This window comes from Hordeum vulgare, chromosome 1H (assembly GCF_904849725.1).
Source record: "Hordeum vulgare subsp. vulgare chromosome 1H, MorexV3_pseudomolecules_assembly, whole genome shotgun sequence".
Lineage (NCBI taxonomy): Eukaryota > Viridiplantae > Streptophyta > Magnoliopsida > Poales > Poaceae > Hordeum > Hordeum vulgare.
In genome coordinates this window covers 388,238,455-388,257,438 of record NC_058518.1, presented here as the reverse complement: position 1 = coordinate 388,257,438, position 18,984 = coordinate 388,238,455, and positions in this window count along the sequence as shown.

Genomic DNA, 18,984 nt, shown 5'->3' with positions numbered 1-18,984 from the left:
CTCATCATGTAATTTTCTAGGAATAGAAAGTTCAAGCTCAAGTTTCTCGTCATATGCCTGTATCATCACTTCCACTATGTGATTAGCGAAAGCGTTGTTTTGTTCATAAGCATTGGGTGAGATAATATTGGATTGAAACAAGTAAATATATTCTATTAAAAACAATATTTAATAATTGAAGTCCTTTTAATCCAATATAGTGGGCACATCACTAGTTAAAATTTTGACCGCTCCAAACCCACTTTTTCAGATTTAGCATCAAAATCATCACCCTCCAAGCCAACGGGACGCTGTGTAACTAGAGTTGACTCATATCCAGTCCCTTTATCATTATAATTCAAATAATTAAATAAATATTCGATAGGAGAAGTGCCAATCATTTTAATATCTTCATCATGATTTTGGTAAAAAGCCGAGTGGGAGAGCTTTTTCTAGGAATTCCCTCTTAGTTTTCAACTTAGCGGTCCTCTCCTTAATTTAATTCATAGATATTTGGATATATTTAATAGTCTCATTACAATAGTGCTTGGGTGGCAAAGCTTTACCTTTAAGTGTTTCTATATCAAGACCAATTCTAGCCATGTTCTTAGCCAAAGTATCGAGCGTATGCATCTTTTCCTCTACCATAGTATTGAAAACTTTTTGACAATTAATGAATTGTTCAACAGTGTTTTGAGGATAATCGGAGAACTAATTATTACTGATATAGGGATTTCCATAAGAATTTCCATAACCACTAGAAGGATTACCGGCATATGGCCTAGCATTGAAATTACCCCTATAAGCATTGCTGTTGAAATTATTCCATGAGATAAAATTCACATCAATGGCACCATTATTTTGCTCAATCAAGGTAGACAAGTTCATGTCATTAGGATCAACATGAGCATTCTTATTAGCAACCAAATTCATAAGAACATCCGCCTTTTCACTCAAATTAGAGATTCCCTCAACAATTTTAGCTTCTTACGAGTTGGAGCTCTTTCGGTATGCCATTGAGAATAGTTTTCCATGATGTTGTCCAGCGGAAGTCACCTCCATGAACGTACCACCCGCTGTAGAATCTAGAAGATTTCTGGATACAAAGTTTCGTCCTGCATAGAAATTTTGGGTAATCATCTACATGTTTAAACCATGAGTAGGGAAATTTCTAATCATTAATTTCATCCTCTCCCAAGCTTGTGCAACATGTTCATGATCTTTCTATTTAAAATTCGTTATGTGATTTCTACGGGAGATGATCTTACCAGGAGGAAAAATACCTGGTACTAAAAGCATCATTGCACTTATCCCATGTTCCAATACTATTACATGGTAATGATGAAAACCAATCTTTAGCTTTATCTCTTAGTGAGAAAAAGGAAATAATTTTAATTTAACAATACCATTATCCATGTCCTTTTTATTTTGCACATCACAAAGTTGAACAAAGGTATTAAGATGAAGAGCTGGATCTGTTGGAATTATGCCCTAGAGGCAATAATAAATATAGTTATTATTATAATTCCTGTATCAAGATAATCGTTTATTATCCATGCTATAATTGTATTGAATGAAGACTCATTTACATGTGTGGATACATAGACAAAAACACTGTCCCTAGCAAGCCTCTAGTTGGCTAGCCAGTTGATCAAAGATAGTCAGTGTCTTCTGATTATGAACAAGGTGTTGTTGCTTGATAACTGGATCACGCCATTAGGAGAATCACGTGATGGACTAGACCCAAACTAATAGACGTAGCATGTTGATCGTGTCATTTTGTTGCTATTGTTTTCTGCGTGTCAAGTATTTGTTCCTATGACCATGAGATCATATAACTCACTGACACCGGAGGAATACTTTGTGTGTATCAAACGTCGCAACGTAACTGGGTGACTATAAAGATGCTCTACAGGTATCTCCGAAGGTGTTAGTTGAGTTAGTATGGATCAAGACTGGGATTTGTCACTCCGTGTGACGGAGAGGTATCTCGGGGCCCACTCGGTAATACAACATCACACACAAGCCTTGCAAGCAATGTGACTTAGTGTAAGTTGCGGGATCTTGTATTACGGAACGAGTAAAGAGACTTGCCGGTAAACGAGATTGACATAGGTATGGGGATACTGACGATCAAATCTCGGGCAAGTAACATACCGAAGGACATAGGGAATGACATACGGGATTATATGAATCCTTGACACTGAGGTTCAAACGATAAGATCTTCGTAGAATATGTAGGATCCAACATGGGCATCCAGGTCCCGCTATTGGATATTGACCGAGGAGTCTCTCAGGTCATGTCTACATAGTTCTCGAACCCACAGGGTCTGCACACTTAAGGTTCGACGTTGTTTTATGCGTATTTGAGTTATATGGTTGGTTACTGAATGTTGTTCGGAGTCCCGGATGAGATCACGGACGTCACGAGGGTTTCCGAAATGGTCCGAAAGCGAAGATTGATATATAGGATGACCTCATTTGATTACCGGAAGGTTTTCGGAGTTACCAGGAATGTATCGGTAATGACGAATGGGTTCCGGGAGTTCACCGGGGGGGCAACCCACCCCGGGGAAGCCCATAGGCCTTGAGGGTGGCGCACCAGCCCTTAGTGGGTTGGTGGGACAGCCCAAAAGGTCCCTATGCGCATTGGAAGAAAAATCAAAGAGAAAGAAAAAAAAGGAGGAGGTGGGAAGGGAAGGAAGGACTCCCACCCACCAAACCAAGTCCAACTCGGTTTGGGGGGGAGACCTTCCCCCCTTGGCTCAGCCGACCCCCTTGGGGCTCCTTGAGCCCCAAGGCAAGCCCCCCCTCTCCCACCTATATATACGGAGGTTTTAGGGCTGATTTGAGACGACTTTTCCACGGCAGCCCGACCACATACCTCCACGGTTTTTCCTCTAGATCGCGTTTCTGCGGACCTCGGGCAGAGCCCTGCTGAGACAAGGTCATCACCAACCTTCGGAGCGCCGTCACGCTGCTGGAGAACTCTTCTACCTCTCCGTCTCTCTTGCTGGATCAAGAAGGCCGAGATCATCGTCGAGCTGTACGTGTGCTGAACGCGGAGGTGCCGTCCGTTCGGCACTAGATCGTGGGACTGATCGTGGGATAGTTCGCGGGGCGGATCGAGGGACGTGAGGACGTTCCACTACATCAACCGCGTTCACTAACGCTTCTGCTGTACGGTCTACAAGGGTACGTAGATCACTCATCCCCTCTCGTATATGGACATCACCATGATAGGTCTTTGTGCGCGTAGGAAATTTTTTGTTTCCCATGCGACGTTCCCCATCAGTGGTATCAGAGCTAGGTTCATGCATAGATGTCTTCTCGAGTAGAACACAAAAGTTTTTGTGGGCGGTGATGTGCGTTTTGCTGCCCTCCTTAGTCTTTTCTTGATTCCGCGGTATTGTTGGATTGAAGCGGCTTGGACCGACATTACTCGTACGCTTACGAGAGACTTGTTTCATCACTACGAGTAACCCCGTTGCTCAAAGATGACTGGCAAGTGTCGGTTTCTCCAACTTTAGTTGAATCGGATTTGACCGAGGAGGTCCTTGGATGAGGTTAAATAGCAACTCATATATCTCCGTTGTGGTGTTTGCGTAAGTAAGATGCGATCCTACTAGATACCTGTGGTCACCACGTAAAACATGCAACAACAAAATTAGAGGACGTCTAACTTGTTTTTGCAGGGTATGCTTGCGATGTGATATGGCCAACGATGTGATGTGATATATTGGATGTATGAGATGATCATGTTGTAATAGATAATATCGACTTGCACGTCGATGGTACGGCAACCGGCAGGAGCCATAGGGTTGCCTTTATACTAATGTTTGTGCTTGCAGATGCGTTTACTATTTTGCTAGTATGTAGCTTTAGTAGTAATAGCATGAGTAGCACGACAACCCCGATGGCGACACGTGGATGGAGATCATGGTGCGGCGCCGGTGACAAGAAGATCGTGTCGGTGCTTTGGTGATGGAGATCAAGGAGCACGTGATGATGGCCATATCATGTCACTTATGAATTGCATGTGATGTTAATCCTTTTATGCACCTTATTTTTCTTAGAACGACGGTAGCATTATGAGGTGATCTCTCACTAAAATTTCAAGACGAAATTGTGTTCTCCCCGACTGTGCACCGTTGCTACAGTTCGTCGTTTCGAGACACCACGTGATGATCGGGTGTGATAGACTCAACGTTCACATACAACGGGTGCAAAACAGTTGCACACGCGGAACACTCGGGTTAAGCTTGACGAGCCTAGCATGTGCAGACGTGGCCTCGGAACACATGAGACCGAAAGGTCGATCATGAATCATATAGATGATATGATTAGCATAGGGATGCTTACCACTGAAACTATGCTCAACTCACGTGATGATCGGACTTGAGCTAGTGTAAGTGGATCATGAACCACTCAAATGACTAGAAAGATGTACTTTTTGAGTGGGAGTTTAGCGAATAATTTGATTAAGTTAAACTCTAATTATCTTGAACATAGTCTAAGTCCACTTTGAATATATTTGTGTTGTAGATCATGGCTCACGCGACAGTCACCCTGAATTTTAATACGTTCCTGGAGAAAGCTAAGTTGAAAGATGATGGAAGCAACTTTGTAGACTGGGCTCGTAATCTTAAGCTAATCTTACAAGCTGGGAAGAAGGATTATGTCCTTAATGCTGCGCTAGGAGATGAACCACCCGCTACGGCTGATCAGGATGTTAAGAACGCTTGGTTAGCACGTAAGGAGGACTACTCAGTAGTTCAATGTGCAGTCTTGTATGGCTTAGTACCGGGACTTCAACGTCGCTTCGAGCGTCATGGAGCATTTGAGATGTTCCAGGAGTTGAAGTTTATCTTTCAGAAGAACACCCGGATCGAGAGGTATGAAACCTCCGATAAATTCTATGCTTGCAAGATGGAGGAGAACTCGTCTGTCAGTGAACATGTGCTCAAAATGTCTGGGTACTCAAACCGTCTAGCTGAGCTGGGGATTGAACTCCCGCAAGAGGCTATCACTGACAGAATCCTTCAATCACTGCCGCCAAGCTATAAAGGCTTTGTGTTGAACTACAACATGCAAGGGATGAACAAGTCACCCGGCGAGTTGTTTGCGATGCTGAAAGTCGCAGAGTCTGAACTCCGTAAAGAGCATCAAGTGTTGATGGTGAATAAGTCCACTAGTTTCAAGAGAAACGGCAAAGGCAAGAAGGGTAATTCAAAGAAGAGCGGCAAGCCTGTTGCCAATCCGGCGAAGAAACCCAAAGCTGGACCTAAGCCTGAAACAGAGTGTTACTATTGCAAGGGTATGGGTCACTGGAAGCGCAATTTCCCCAAGTATCTGGCAGATAAGAAGGCGGCCAAAGAAAAATCAGGTATATTTGATATACAAGTTATTGATGTGTACTTAACCGGCTCTCGTAGTAGTGCCTGGGTATTCGATACCGGTTCTGTTGCTCATATTTGCAACTCGAAACAGGAACTGCGGAATAGACGAAGGCTGGCGAAAGATGAAGTGACGATGCGCGTAGGAAATGGTTCCGAGGTTGATGCAATCGCCGTCGGCACAGTTTCACTTCAGTTACCATCAGGATTAGTTATGAACTTAAATCATTGTTATTTAGTGCCTGCGTTGAGCATGAACATTATATCTGGATCTTGTTTATTGCGAGACGGTTACTCTTTTAAGTCAGCGAATAATGGTTGTTCTATTTCTATGAGTAACATCTTTTATGGTCATGCACCCAATGTGAGAGGATTGTTCATATTGAATCTTGATAGCGATACACACATACATAACATTGAGACCAAAAGAGTTAGAGTTAACAATGATAGCGCCATATTTTTGTGGCACTTCCGCTTAGGTCATATTGGTGTAAAGCGCATGAAGAAACTCCATGCTGATGGACTTTTGGAGTCACTTGACTTTGATTCACTTGACACGTGCGAACCATGCCTCATGGGCAAGATCACTAAGACTCCGTTCTCCGGAACAACGGAGCGTCCAAGTGACTTGTTGGAAATCATACATACCGATGTGTGTGGTCCGATGACCGTGGAGGCACGCGGCAGATATCGTTATTTTCTCACCTTCACTGACGATTTGAGTAGATATGGTTATGTCTACTTGATGAAGCACAAGTCTGAAACATTTGAAAAGTTCAAGCAATTTCAGAGTGAAGTTGAAAATCATCGTAACAAGAAGATCAAGTTCCTACGGTCTGATCGTGGGGGTGAATATCTGAGTTTCGAGTTTGGTGCTCACTTAACACAATGTGGAATTGTTTCACAGTTGACACCGCCTGGAACACCACAACGTAATGGTGTGTCCGATCGTCGTAATAGTACTTTGTTAGAGATGGTGCGATCTATGATGTCTCTTACCGATTTGCCGTCATCATTTTGGGGTTATGCATTAGAAACAACTGCATTCACTTTAAATAGGGCACCATCAAAATCCGTTGAGACGACACCATACGAACTGTGGTATGGCAAAAGGCCAATGTTGTCGTTTCTTAAAGTTTGGGGATGTGATGCTTATGTCAAAAAGCTTCAGCCTAAAAAGCTGGAACCCAAAGCGGAAAAGTGCGTCTTCATAGGTTACCCAAAAGAGACAGTTGGGTACACCTTCTATCTCTAATCCGAGGGCAAAGTGTTTGTTGCTAAAAACGGAGATTTTCTCGAGAAGGAGTTTCTCTCGAGAGAATTGAGTGGGAGGAAGATAGAACTTGACGAGGTTATCGAACCTCTCATCCCTCTGGATGGTGGTGCAGGGCAAGGGGAAACATCTATCGTTGCGACGCCGGTTGAGGAGGAAGTTAATGATGATGATCATGAAACTCCGGTTCAAGTTTCTGTCGAACCACGCAGGTCGACGAGACCACGTGCTGCTCCAGAGTGGTACGGTAATCCCGTCTTGTCAATCATGTTGTTGGACAACAATGAACCTGCAAATTATGAAGAAGAAATGGTGGGCCCTGATTCCAACAAATGGCTAGAACCCATGAAGTCCGAGATAGGATCCATGTATGAGAACAAAGTGTGGACTTTGGAGGTACTGCCTGAGGGCCGCAAGGCTATTCAGAACAAATGGATCTTTAAGAGGAAGACGGACGATGACGGCAATGTGACCGTTTATAAAGCTCGACTTGTGGCAAAGGGTTTTTCACAAGTTCAAGGAGTTGACTACGATGAGACATTCTCACCCGTAGCGATGCTTAAGTCCGTCAGAATCATGTTAGCAATAGCTGCATTTTTCGATTATGAAATCTGGCAGATGGATGTCAAAACGGCGTTCCTTAACGGTTTCCTTAAGGAAGAATTGTATATGATGCAACCCGAAGGTTTTGTCGATCCTAAGAATGCTAATAAAGTGTGCAAGCTCCAGCGATCCATTTATGGACTGGTGCAAGCATCTCAGAGTTGGAACAAACGCTTGGATGAGGTGATCAAAGCATTTGGGTTTATACAACTGGTTGGAGAATCTTGTATTTACAAGAAAGTGAGTGGGAGCTCTGTAGCGTTTCTAATATTATATGTGGATGACATATTGCTGATTGGAAACAACGTGGAGTTTTTGGAGAGCATAAAGGATTACTTGAATAAAAGTTTCTCTATGAAGGACCTAGGAGAAGCTGCTTACATTCTAGGCATTAAGATCTATAGGGATAGATCAAAACGCCTGATAGGACTTTCACAAAGCACATACCTTGATAAAGTTTTGAAGAGGTTCAAAATGGAACAGTCCAAGAAAGGGTTCTTGCCAGTTTTACAAGGTACGAGATTGAGTAAGACTCAGTGCCCAGCAACTGATGAAGATAGAGAGCATATGCGCTCCGTCCCCTATGCTTCGGCCATAGGTTCTATCATGTATGCAATGATGTGCACTAGACCGGACATTAGCCTGGCCATAAGTATGGCAGGTAGGTTCGAGAGTAATCCAGGAGTGGATCACTGGACGGCGGTCAAGAATATCCTGAAGTACCTGAAAAGGACTAAGGAGATGTTTCTCATGTATGGAGGTGACAAAGATCTCACCGTAAAAGGTTACGTCGATGCAAGCTTTGACACAGATCCGGACGACTCTAAGTCGCAAACCGGATACGTATTTATTCTTAATGGGGGTGCGGTAAGCTGGTGCAGTTCCAAGCAAAGCATCGTAGCAGATTCTACATGTGAAGCGGAGTACATAGCTGTCTCGGAGGCGGCTAAGGAGGGTGTCTGGATGAAGCAATTCATGACGGATCTTGGAGTGGTGCCAAGCGCACTGAATCCAATAACCTTGTTCTGTGACAACACGGGTGCCATTGCCTTAGCAAAGGAACCACGGTTTCACAAGAAGTCCAGACACATCAAACGACGCTTCAACCTCATCCGCGACTACGTCGAAGGGGAGGACGTGAATATATGCAAAGTGCACACGGATCTGAATGTAGTAGACCCGCTGACTAAACCTCTTCCACGGGCTAAGCATGATCAACACCAGAACTGTATGGGTGTTAGATTTATTACAATGTAATTCACATGATGATGTGAGGACTAGATTATTGACTCTAGTGCAAGTGGGAGACTGTTGGAATTATGCCCTAGAGGCAATAATAAATATAGTTATTATTATAATTCCTGTATCAAGATAATCGTTTATTATCCATGCTATAATTGTATTGAATGAAGACTCATTTACATGTGTGGATACATAGACAAAAACACTGTCCCTAGCAAGCCTCTAGTTGGCTAGCCAGTTGATCAAAGATAGTCAGTGTCTTCTGATTATGAACAAGGTGTTGTTGCTTGATAACTGGATCACGTCATTAGGAGAATCACGTGATGGACTAGACCCAAACTAATAGACGTAGCATGTTGATCGTGTCATTTTGTTGCTACTGTTTTCTGCGTGTCAAGTATTTGTTCCTATGACCATGAGATCATATAACTCACTGACACCGGAGGAATACTTTGTGTGTGTCAAACGTCGCAACGTAACTGGGTGACTATAAAGATGCTCTACAGGTATCTCCGAAGGTGTTAGTTGAGTTAGTATGGATCAAGACTGGGATTTGTCACTCCGTGTGACGGAGAGGTATCTCGGGGGCCACTCGGTAATACAACATCACACACAAGCCTTGCTAGCAATGTGACTTAGTGTAAGTTGCGGGATCTTGTATTACGGAACGAGTAAAGAGACTTGCCGGTAAACGAGATTGAAATACGTATGGGGATACTGACGATCGAATCTCGGGCAAGTAACATACCGAAGGACATAGGGAATGACATACGCGATTATATGAATCCTTGACACTGAGGTTCAAATGATAGGATCTTTGTAGAATATGTAGGATCCAATATGGGCATCCAGGTCCCGCTATTGGATATTGACCGAGGAGTCTCTCGGGTCATGTCTACATAGTTCTCGAACCCGCAGGGTCTGCACACTTAAGGTTCGACGTTGTTTTATGCGTATTTGAGTTATATGGTTGGTTACCGAATGTTGTTCGGAGTCCCGGATGAGATCACGGACATCACGAGGGTTTCCGGAATGGTCCGGAAACGAATATTGATATACAGGATGACCTCATTTGATTACCGGAAGGTTTTCGGAGTTACCGGGAATATACCGGGAATGACGAATGGGTTCCGGGAGTTCACCGGGGGGGAAACCCACCCCGGGGAAGCCCATAGGCCTTGAGGGTGGCGCACCAGCCCTTAGTGGGCTGGTGGGACAGCCCAAAAGGGCCCTATGCGCATTGGAAGAAAAATCAAAGAGAAAGAAAAAAAAGGAGGAGGTGGGAAGGGAAGGAAGGACTCCCACCCACCAAACCAAGTCCAACTCGGTTTGGGGGGGAGACCTTCCCCCCTTGGCTCGGCCGACCCCCTTGGGGCTCCTTGAGCCCCAAGGCAAGGCCCCCCCTCTCCCACCTATACATACGGAGGTTTTAGGGCTGATTTGGGACGACTTTTCCACGGCAGCCCGACCACATACCTCCACGGTTTTTCCACTAGATCGCGTTTCTGCGGACCTCGGGCGGAGCCCTGCTGAGACAAGGTCACCACTAACCTCCGGAGCGCCGTCACGCTGCCGGAGAACTCTTCTACCTCTCCGTCTCTCTTGCTCGATCAAGAAGGCCGAGATCATCGTCGAGCTGTACGTCTGCTGAACGCGGAGGTGCCGTCCGTTCGGCACTAGATCGTGGGACTGATCGTGGGATAGTTCGCGCGGCGAATCGAGGGACGTGAGGACGTTCCACTACATCAACCGCGTTCACTAACGCTTCTGCTGTACGGTCTACAAGGGTACGTAGATCACTCATCCCCTCTCGTAGATGGACATCACCATGATAGGTCTTTGTGCGTGTAGGAAATTTTTTGTTTCCCATGCGACGTTCCCCATCAGGATCCTCATTAGGACTTCATGAAAATTGTTCTTTCATGACAAGATTCAGCAATTCAACATTAATATCAATAGCCTCTGCACTAGAGGCAGGTGGTATTGGAGTACTAATAAAATCATTATTATTAGTATTTGAGAAGTCACACAACTTAGTATTATCTTGAGACATGATGAATGAGAAAGCAAAGTAAAAAAGCACGACCAGTAAACTAGAGAGTGAAGATGCAAACTAGTGACAAGCAAAGCAAGCAAAGGTAAATAATTTCTTTTTTGATTTTTTTAAGGAAGGAAGATATAACAGCAAATAAAAAGAAGAACAAGTAAATGATAATTTGTGTGAAGTTACTTGATAGTTGGTGATGATATTCCCCGGTAACGGCGCCAAAAATCCTTCCTCATACTTGTGATCTGCGTTGGGTTTTCCATGAAGAGGAACGGTTTATCGCAACATAATGCGGGTTAAGTATTTCCCTGGATTAAGAAACCAAGGTTTATCGAAACCAATAGGAATATCAATCCTTAACCATATTAAGTGGCTACACACAAAAGAGCAAACAACTTGTACCCAACGCGGTCAAGAGGGTTGTCAATCCCCTTGATCTCATTATTTGCAAGCGAATGAGGTGTGTAGATAATTGTAGATAGTTGTGACTTGCAAAATAAAATAGAAGACAAATAATATTAGCAAGGAAATTATAAGCTTTTTGAATATATAAGTGAATAGACCCGGGAGCCATAGTGTTCTCACAATAATGATCATGTGTATATACTCATGAAAGCAACATATGGTGGGTAGACAAAATACTGTTGGGCAATTGATAGAACAGCGAATAGTTATGCGGTTCTCACAATAATGATCATGTGTATATACTCATCACGTCCATAAGCAAATAGACTGACTCCTGCCTGCATCTACTACTATTACTCCACCCATCGACCGCTATCTAGCATGCATCTAGTGTATTAAGTAAAAGAAAGCAATGCTTGGGGAACAATGGCATGATGTAGACAAAGTAAACTCAACCAATATAAATAAACCCCATCGTTTTATCCTTAGTGGTAGCAACACAAAGATGCAACTTGTCCTGTTTTGTCACTGGGATATAGAAACTTACCAGGTTGAACCCACTACAACGCACATCTACCACTGAAGAAAGATCACACTACTTGGGCAAAGCAATTCAATAGATGGGATAGATGTACAAAGCTATGATGATCATGCAAATAAGAATCGTAAAACTAAGATAAGACACAAATACTTTTCATGAATAATCTGAACATAAACCCACAATTCATTGGATCACAACAAACGCACCATACAAAAGAATTACATCGGATAGATCGAAGCGAAGATGCGATGATCATTGTATTGAAGATCAAGATAGATAGATAGAGAGAGAGAGAGAAAGAGAGAGACAGAGAGAGAGAGAGGACGGAGGGAGAGAGAGAGATAGCTATCTGGATACTAACTCCATACCTCTAGGTGTGTGGTGAACTATTCACACATCATCGCGAGGGCACCAAGGTTGATGAAGAGGCCCACCGTGATCAATCTCCCCTCAAGAAGGGTGCCGGAACGGAGCTCCAGATGGGATCGTGCTACTTCTTGAGCTTGCGTTGGTTTTCCCTTGAAAAGGAAAGGGTGATGCAGCAAAGTAGATAAGTATTTCCCTTAGTTTGTTGAGAACCAAGGTATCAATCCAGTAGGAGGAACAAGCAAGGCCCCAATCTTAGCACCTACACAAATAATCAAACACTTGCACCCAACGCTAAAACGGGGTTGTTAATCGTTATTTCCAAGGATGAGATCTGATAGAGATAGATAAAAGATGGCTAAAACTAAAAGTAAAACAAAAGTAAATAAATGGCAGCAATATATTTTTGGTATTTTTGGTTTATACATCCGAAAGTATAATATGGAAAATAGACCCGGGGGCCATAGGTTTCACTAGAGGCTTCTCTCATGAAGGAAAATAATGCAGTGGGTGAACAAATTACTGTCAAGCAATTGATAGAAAAGCAAATAATTATGAAGATATCTAAGGCAATGATTATGCATATAGGCATCACATCCGTGTCAAGTAGACCGAAACGATTCTGCATCTAGAGTATTAAGTTCATGAAGAACAGAGTAACACATTAGGTAAGATGACATGATGCAGAGGGATAAACTCAAGCGATATGATGAAAACCCCATCTTTTTATCCTCGATGGCAACAATGCAATGCGTGCCTCAATACCCCTACTTTGTCACTGGGTGAGGACACCGCAAGATTGATCCCAAAACTAAACAATTCTCCCATTGCAAGAATTACCAGTCTAGTTGGCCAAACCAAACCAATAACTCGAAGAGACTTGCTAAAATATGAAATCATGCATATAATAATTCAGAAAAGATTCAAACATTATTCATAGATAATCTGAACATAAACCCACAATTCATCGGATCTCGACAAACACACCGCAAAAGAGTATTACATCTGATAGATCTCCATGAAGATCATGAAGAACATGGTATTGAAGAACAAAGAGAGAGAAGAAGCAATCTAGCTACTAGCTATGGACCTGTAGGTCTGTGGTGAACTACTCACGCATCATCGGAGGGACAATGGAGTTGATCTATATGACCTTAGTGATCGATTCCCTCTTCGGTAGATTACCAAAAAAGGCTCCTAGATTGGATCTCACGGCAACAGAGGCTCCCGGTGGCGGAAAAGTATTTTTTGGTCTCATTCTGATATTGGGGGAATATTTGGGAATTCATAGGCCAAAGATTAGGGTTAGGAGAGTTGGAGGGGGGCTCAAGCCAGGGGGCGCTCCCTGCAGGCTTGTCGCCTCCCGGCAGGTCTCCTGCCCCCTTCTCCAAGTCTCGCAAATGTCTTCTGGTCCAAGAAAAATCATTCCAGAGATTTTACTCCGTTTGGACTCCGTTTAATATTCCTTATCTGCAATACTCAAAAAGATGGAAAACCAGAAACTGGCACTAGGCTCTAGATTAATTGGTTAGTCTGAAAAATAATATAAAATAGCATATTATTGCATATAAAACATCCAAAACAGATAATATAATAGCATGGAACAATCAAAAATTATAGATACGTTGGAGACGTATCACATCACCGTGGAACAGAGACTTGCAGCAGCGTAAAAAGTGTTTTGTGGATATATTTAGGGTATGTGGAATATTTTAGAATTTATAGGCCAAAGAGCGAGGCAAGAGGGGCCACACGCAAGTGCGAAGGCATTATGGCCCGGCCACCCACCTGGCCATGCCCTGTTGCCTTGTGAGCTCCTCATGTGGCTTCAAGACTCCTCCCGAATCTTCTAGGTCTTCTTTTGGTCCAGCAAAACTCATAAAAAATTCGTGGCAATTGGAATTCATTTGGTACTAAAAACCTGAAAAACATAAAACACAGAGAAAACAACAACTCCACTGTGCACTGGGTTAATAGGTTAGTGCTAAAAAATAATATAAATTGGTGAACTATGACCCAAAAAATATCCTAGGATGATACTATAATAGCAAGGAACAATAAAAAATTATATATACGATGGAGACATATCAGTGCTCTGTATGCAAGCATCCTCATAGCTGTCGTGCACTTCTGGAGTGAGGAGAATCCAACTGTGCTGTTGCAATCCTTCTTGCAAATGAAATAGTTGTCGAACTCTGAGATGGCATTCTTAATCTCGAGGAAGAGCTTTCGGACCATCCCATAATGGTGGTGAAATAATTGCTTGCCTTGCAGTGGAGCATTAGCGAAGTAGTCGGCATGGAGCAAGCAATAGCCCTCCATTCGATGCCTCTACTTGCTCTTGCGGTGACCCGGCACCAAGCCACCTTGCCGTGGCTTCATATTGTTTGCGAACAGGCGAGGAACATGTGGTGCTCTTCATCGCTAGTGTCGGCCTCGGCTTCCTCCTCCATCAAAATCGCAAATGACTCCTCGTCGTAGGAGTCCATCACTGAACAGGAAAATCACCGAACACCTTGCGGGCATGGTGGGAGGGCAACCGTCGGTATCCCTGCCTGCATGGTCAGAGTCCTCGAGAGCTTGCCCATGAGCAGGATGGAGGTTGTTGCGGCGAAACCCTGTATTTTTGGTGGGGGAATGTCATTTCTAGTGGAGGATCAACGGCTATGGGCAGATGGGTGGCTCCGGGATCGGCATGGCGGTTGAAGGGGAAGTGTCGTCCTGCCGTTCACGGGTCGAATCTGGGCACGGAAATGCATTTCTCACCTGACAATGGTGGCCCGCATGCCATTTTTACTTCCGCTAGAGTCCCCGAGTGCCCCTAGCACGCTGGGTTCCGCCTCGGATCGTCGGGGCCAAAACTGGGCCGAACCGGTGGAAATCGGCGTCCTCGGGGTGCGACTAGGTCGTTTTTTAGCGCCGACGGTAAAAAAGGGCCCTTGGGGGGTGCTGGTGATGCTCTCAGGGTAGCATGCCTAAGGACAATGGTGGGAAACTTTGCAATTGATAGATGCATTGGAGATGAAAAGAACACAAACTCCACCACGAGACTCACATGAGCACATGATCGAAAGAGTGCCATGGTGAGCGACTCCACTCATTTTACTGTTGACATTCAAGGAGATTGCACTCCTGTACTGTTCCATGGCCATACAACCGTCGCTCGTGAACACTACGAAACACAAGCACCAGACCGCACATGCATTGGAGACTTACATCAACGACTCGATAGAACAAGGACTAGAACACAACAACCTTGGATCCTGTGCCTGCTACTTTTGTCGAGTTGTCACTCCCGCGTGAGGAGAACAAGGACGAGAACATTGAATCGCGTCATCCTGAATGTTGAGTTGTCGACCCCGTCCCTCTATCCGTGTCGATGATACGTCTCCAACATATCTATACTTTTTTATTGTTCCATGCTATTATATTATGATTCTAGGATACTTTTTGGGTATCTATTTACCAAATTATATTATTTTTGAGCACTAACCTATTAACCCAGTGCCCAGTGCCACTTACTTTTCAGGTTTAGTGTACCAAAGAAGTCAAAATACTCCCAAACTTTTTAAGATTTTTCTGGACCAAAATAATATCTGGAAGCCTCGGGTGAAGTCCGAAGACCGCACGAGGGAGGCACGAGCCAACAGGGTGCGACGAGGAAGGTCAACATGCCCTGATGGCTTGTCCCTCCCTTGTCATCACTCGTCGTTTGTTCTCTTGCCTATAAGTTAAAATATATTCCAAAACCCTTGAAGGGCATCGCCAAACACTTTTTCCGCCACCGCAAGTCTCTTTTCAGCAGCGATCACATTTGGAGCTCTGTTCCGGCACCCTCACGGAGGGGGGATCAATCATGGAGGGCTTCTTCATCAACCTTGGTACCCTCATGATGACGTGTGATTAGTTCACTAGCAACCTACAGGTCCGTAGTTAGTACCTAGATGGCTATCTCTCTCTGTTTTAATCTTCAATACAATGATCATCACACCTTCGCTTTGATCTATCCAATATAATACTTGTGTATGGTGTGTTTGTTGGGAACCGATGAATTCTGGGTTTATGTTCAGATTATTCATGATAAATATATGAGTCTTCTCTGATTTTCAATTATGATTCCTATTTGCATGATCAGCATAGCTTCATAAATCTGTTTGATCTATTGAAATGATTTGGCCAAGTAGCTTGGTATTTATTTAGTGATAGGTGTGTGTTGTACCGGGTTCAACCTAACGAGTTTTTCTATCCCAGTGACAAAAGGGGACAAGTTGTGTCAATAGTTATATTAATTCTTTTGCTTTTTTACTTTCCATCTTGGTGTGATGACATGATTATTGCCTTTGTAATGATTGTGTTTTTATGTTCAAATTAGTGTTCGTGCCAAGTAAAGTCTTTGGGATGACTACTAGCTCTTGAGCTTGCGTTGGTTTTCCCTTGAATAGGAAAGGTTGATGCAGAAAAGTAGATAAGTATTTCCCTCAGTTTATTGAGAACCAAGGTATCAATCCAGTAGGAGGAACAAGCGAGACTCCAATAGTAGTACCTACACAAATAATCAAACACTTGCACCCAACACTATAAAGGGGTTGTCAATCCCTTGAGAGTTATTTGCAAGGATGAGATGTGATAGAGATAGATATAAAATATTGACAGATTTGGAAGTAAAACTAAAGTAAATAAATTGCAGCAAGGTATTTTTGGTACTTTTGGTTTATAGATCTGAAAATATGATATGGAAAACAGACCCAGGGGCCATAAGTTTCACTAGAGGCTTCTTTGATAAAGGAAAATAATACGGTGGGTGAACAAATTACTATCGAGCAATTGGTAGAAACGCAAATAATTATGAAGATATCCAAGGCAATGATTATGCATATAGGCATCATGTCCTTATCAAGTAGACCAAAACGATTTTGCATCTACTACTATTACTCCACACATCAACCGACTCCAGCATGCATCTAGAGTATTAAGTTCATGAAGAACAGAGTAATGCATTAAGTAAGATGACATGATGTAGAGGGATAAACTCAAGCAATATGATGAAAACCCCATCTTTTTACCCTTGATGGCAATAATACAATACATGCCTCACTACCCCTACTGTCACTAGGTGAGGACACCGCAAGACTGAACCCAAAACTAAGAACTTCTCCCATTGCAAGAATTACCAATCTAGTTGGCCAAAACAAAAAAAATAGTTCGAAGAGACTTGCAAAGATATGAAATCATGCATATAAGAATTCAGAAGAGACTCAAATAATATCCATGAATAATCTGAACATAAACTGACAATTCATCGGATCTCGACAAACACACCGCAAAAGAGTACTATATCAGATAGATCTTCATGAAGATCATGAAAAACATGGTATTGAAGATCAAAGAGAGAGAAGAAGCCATCTAGCTACTAGCTATGGACCAGTAGGTCTATGGTGAACTACTCACACATTATCGGAGGGGAAATGGAGTTGATGTAGATGCCCTCCGTGATGAATTCCCTCTCCGACAGATTACCGAAAAAGGCTCCCAGATTGGATCTCCCGGGAACAGAGGTTCCGAGCGACGTAATAGTATTTTTGTGGACCTTTTTTGCGATACTCGAATATTTGGGAATTTATAGGCCAAGAATTAGGTTTAGGAGACCTGCAGGGGGCCCACAAACTAGGGGGGCGACCACCCTCCTAGGGCGCGCCCTACAGGCTTGTGGCCTCCCGGCAACTGCCGTGCCCCCTACTCCAAGTCTGTTGCGTGTCTTCTGGTCCAAGAAAAATCTTTCCGGAGATTTTATTCCATTTCGACTGTGTTTACTATTCCTTATCTGCAATATTAAAAAACGTGGAAAAAAAAGAAACTGGCACTAAGCTCTAGATTAATAGGTTAGTCCCAAAAATAATATAAAACAACATATAAATGCATATAAAAAATCCAAAACATATAATAAAGTAGCGTGTAACAATCAAAAATTATAGATACGTTGGAGACGTATCAAGCATCCCCAAGCTTAATTCCTGCTTGTCCTCGAGTAGGTAAATGATAAAAATAGAATTTTTGATGTGGAATGCTACCTAACATATTTATCCATGTAATATTCTCTAATGGGCATGAATATTGAGATCAATAAGACTCAAAACAAGATTTTATATTGACATAAAACAATAATACTTCAAGCATACTAATAACGCAATTGCGTCCTTTTGAAATAGCATGGTCTTAGAAAGTTATCCCTACAAAATCATATGGTCTGGCTATGCTCCATCTTCACCACACAAAGTATCTAAACCATGCACAACCCCGGTGAAAATCAAGCAATTGTTTCACACATTTTATGTTCTAAAACCTTTTCAACTCTCACGCAATACATGAGCGTGAGCCATGGATGTGGCACTATAGGTGGAATAGAATGTGGTGGAGGTTGCAAAAAGAAAGGAAGAAGATAGTCTCACATCAACCAGGCATATCAACGGGCTATGGAGATGCCCATCAATAGATATTAATGTGAGTGACTTGGGATTGCCATGCAACAAATGCACTAGAGCTATAATTGTATGAAAGCTCAAAAAGGAAAACTAAGTGGTTGTGCAAAAGATGTAATTCCACTAGTTATACGAAAGTGACAAAATAGTAGACAATCTATGAAGAACATGGTGCTACTTTGAAGCACAAGTGTGGAAAAGATAGTAGCATTGTCACTTCTCTCTTTCTCTCATTTTTTTCTTTTTTCCCTTTTTGGGTGGGCTTCTATGGCCTCTTTTTTTTGTAGGCTTCGCTGGCCTCTATTTTTTGTAAAGTCCAGAGACTCATCCCAACTTGGGAGGGAATCATCGCTTCCATCACCCTTTTCTCACACGGGTGATGACGAGATGATTCATATACTTCTCGCCCCTCGTTGGATACCCCAAGTGGAAGGTGGAGATGTAGTCAGCAGCAAATTTCCCTCACACAGAGACTGTAAGGTTCACCGAACCAGTAGGACTCCTAGGCTCAACAAGTAGGTGTCTTCCACCCTAGTGCTAGCAGAAGACGTGGACCTGCACACACAACAAATAACTTTGCTCCCAACGAGTACAAAGAGGTTGTCAATCTCTCCGGCCTTGTAGTTTGCAAAGGATCAAAACACAAGCGGGAAGGT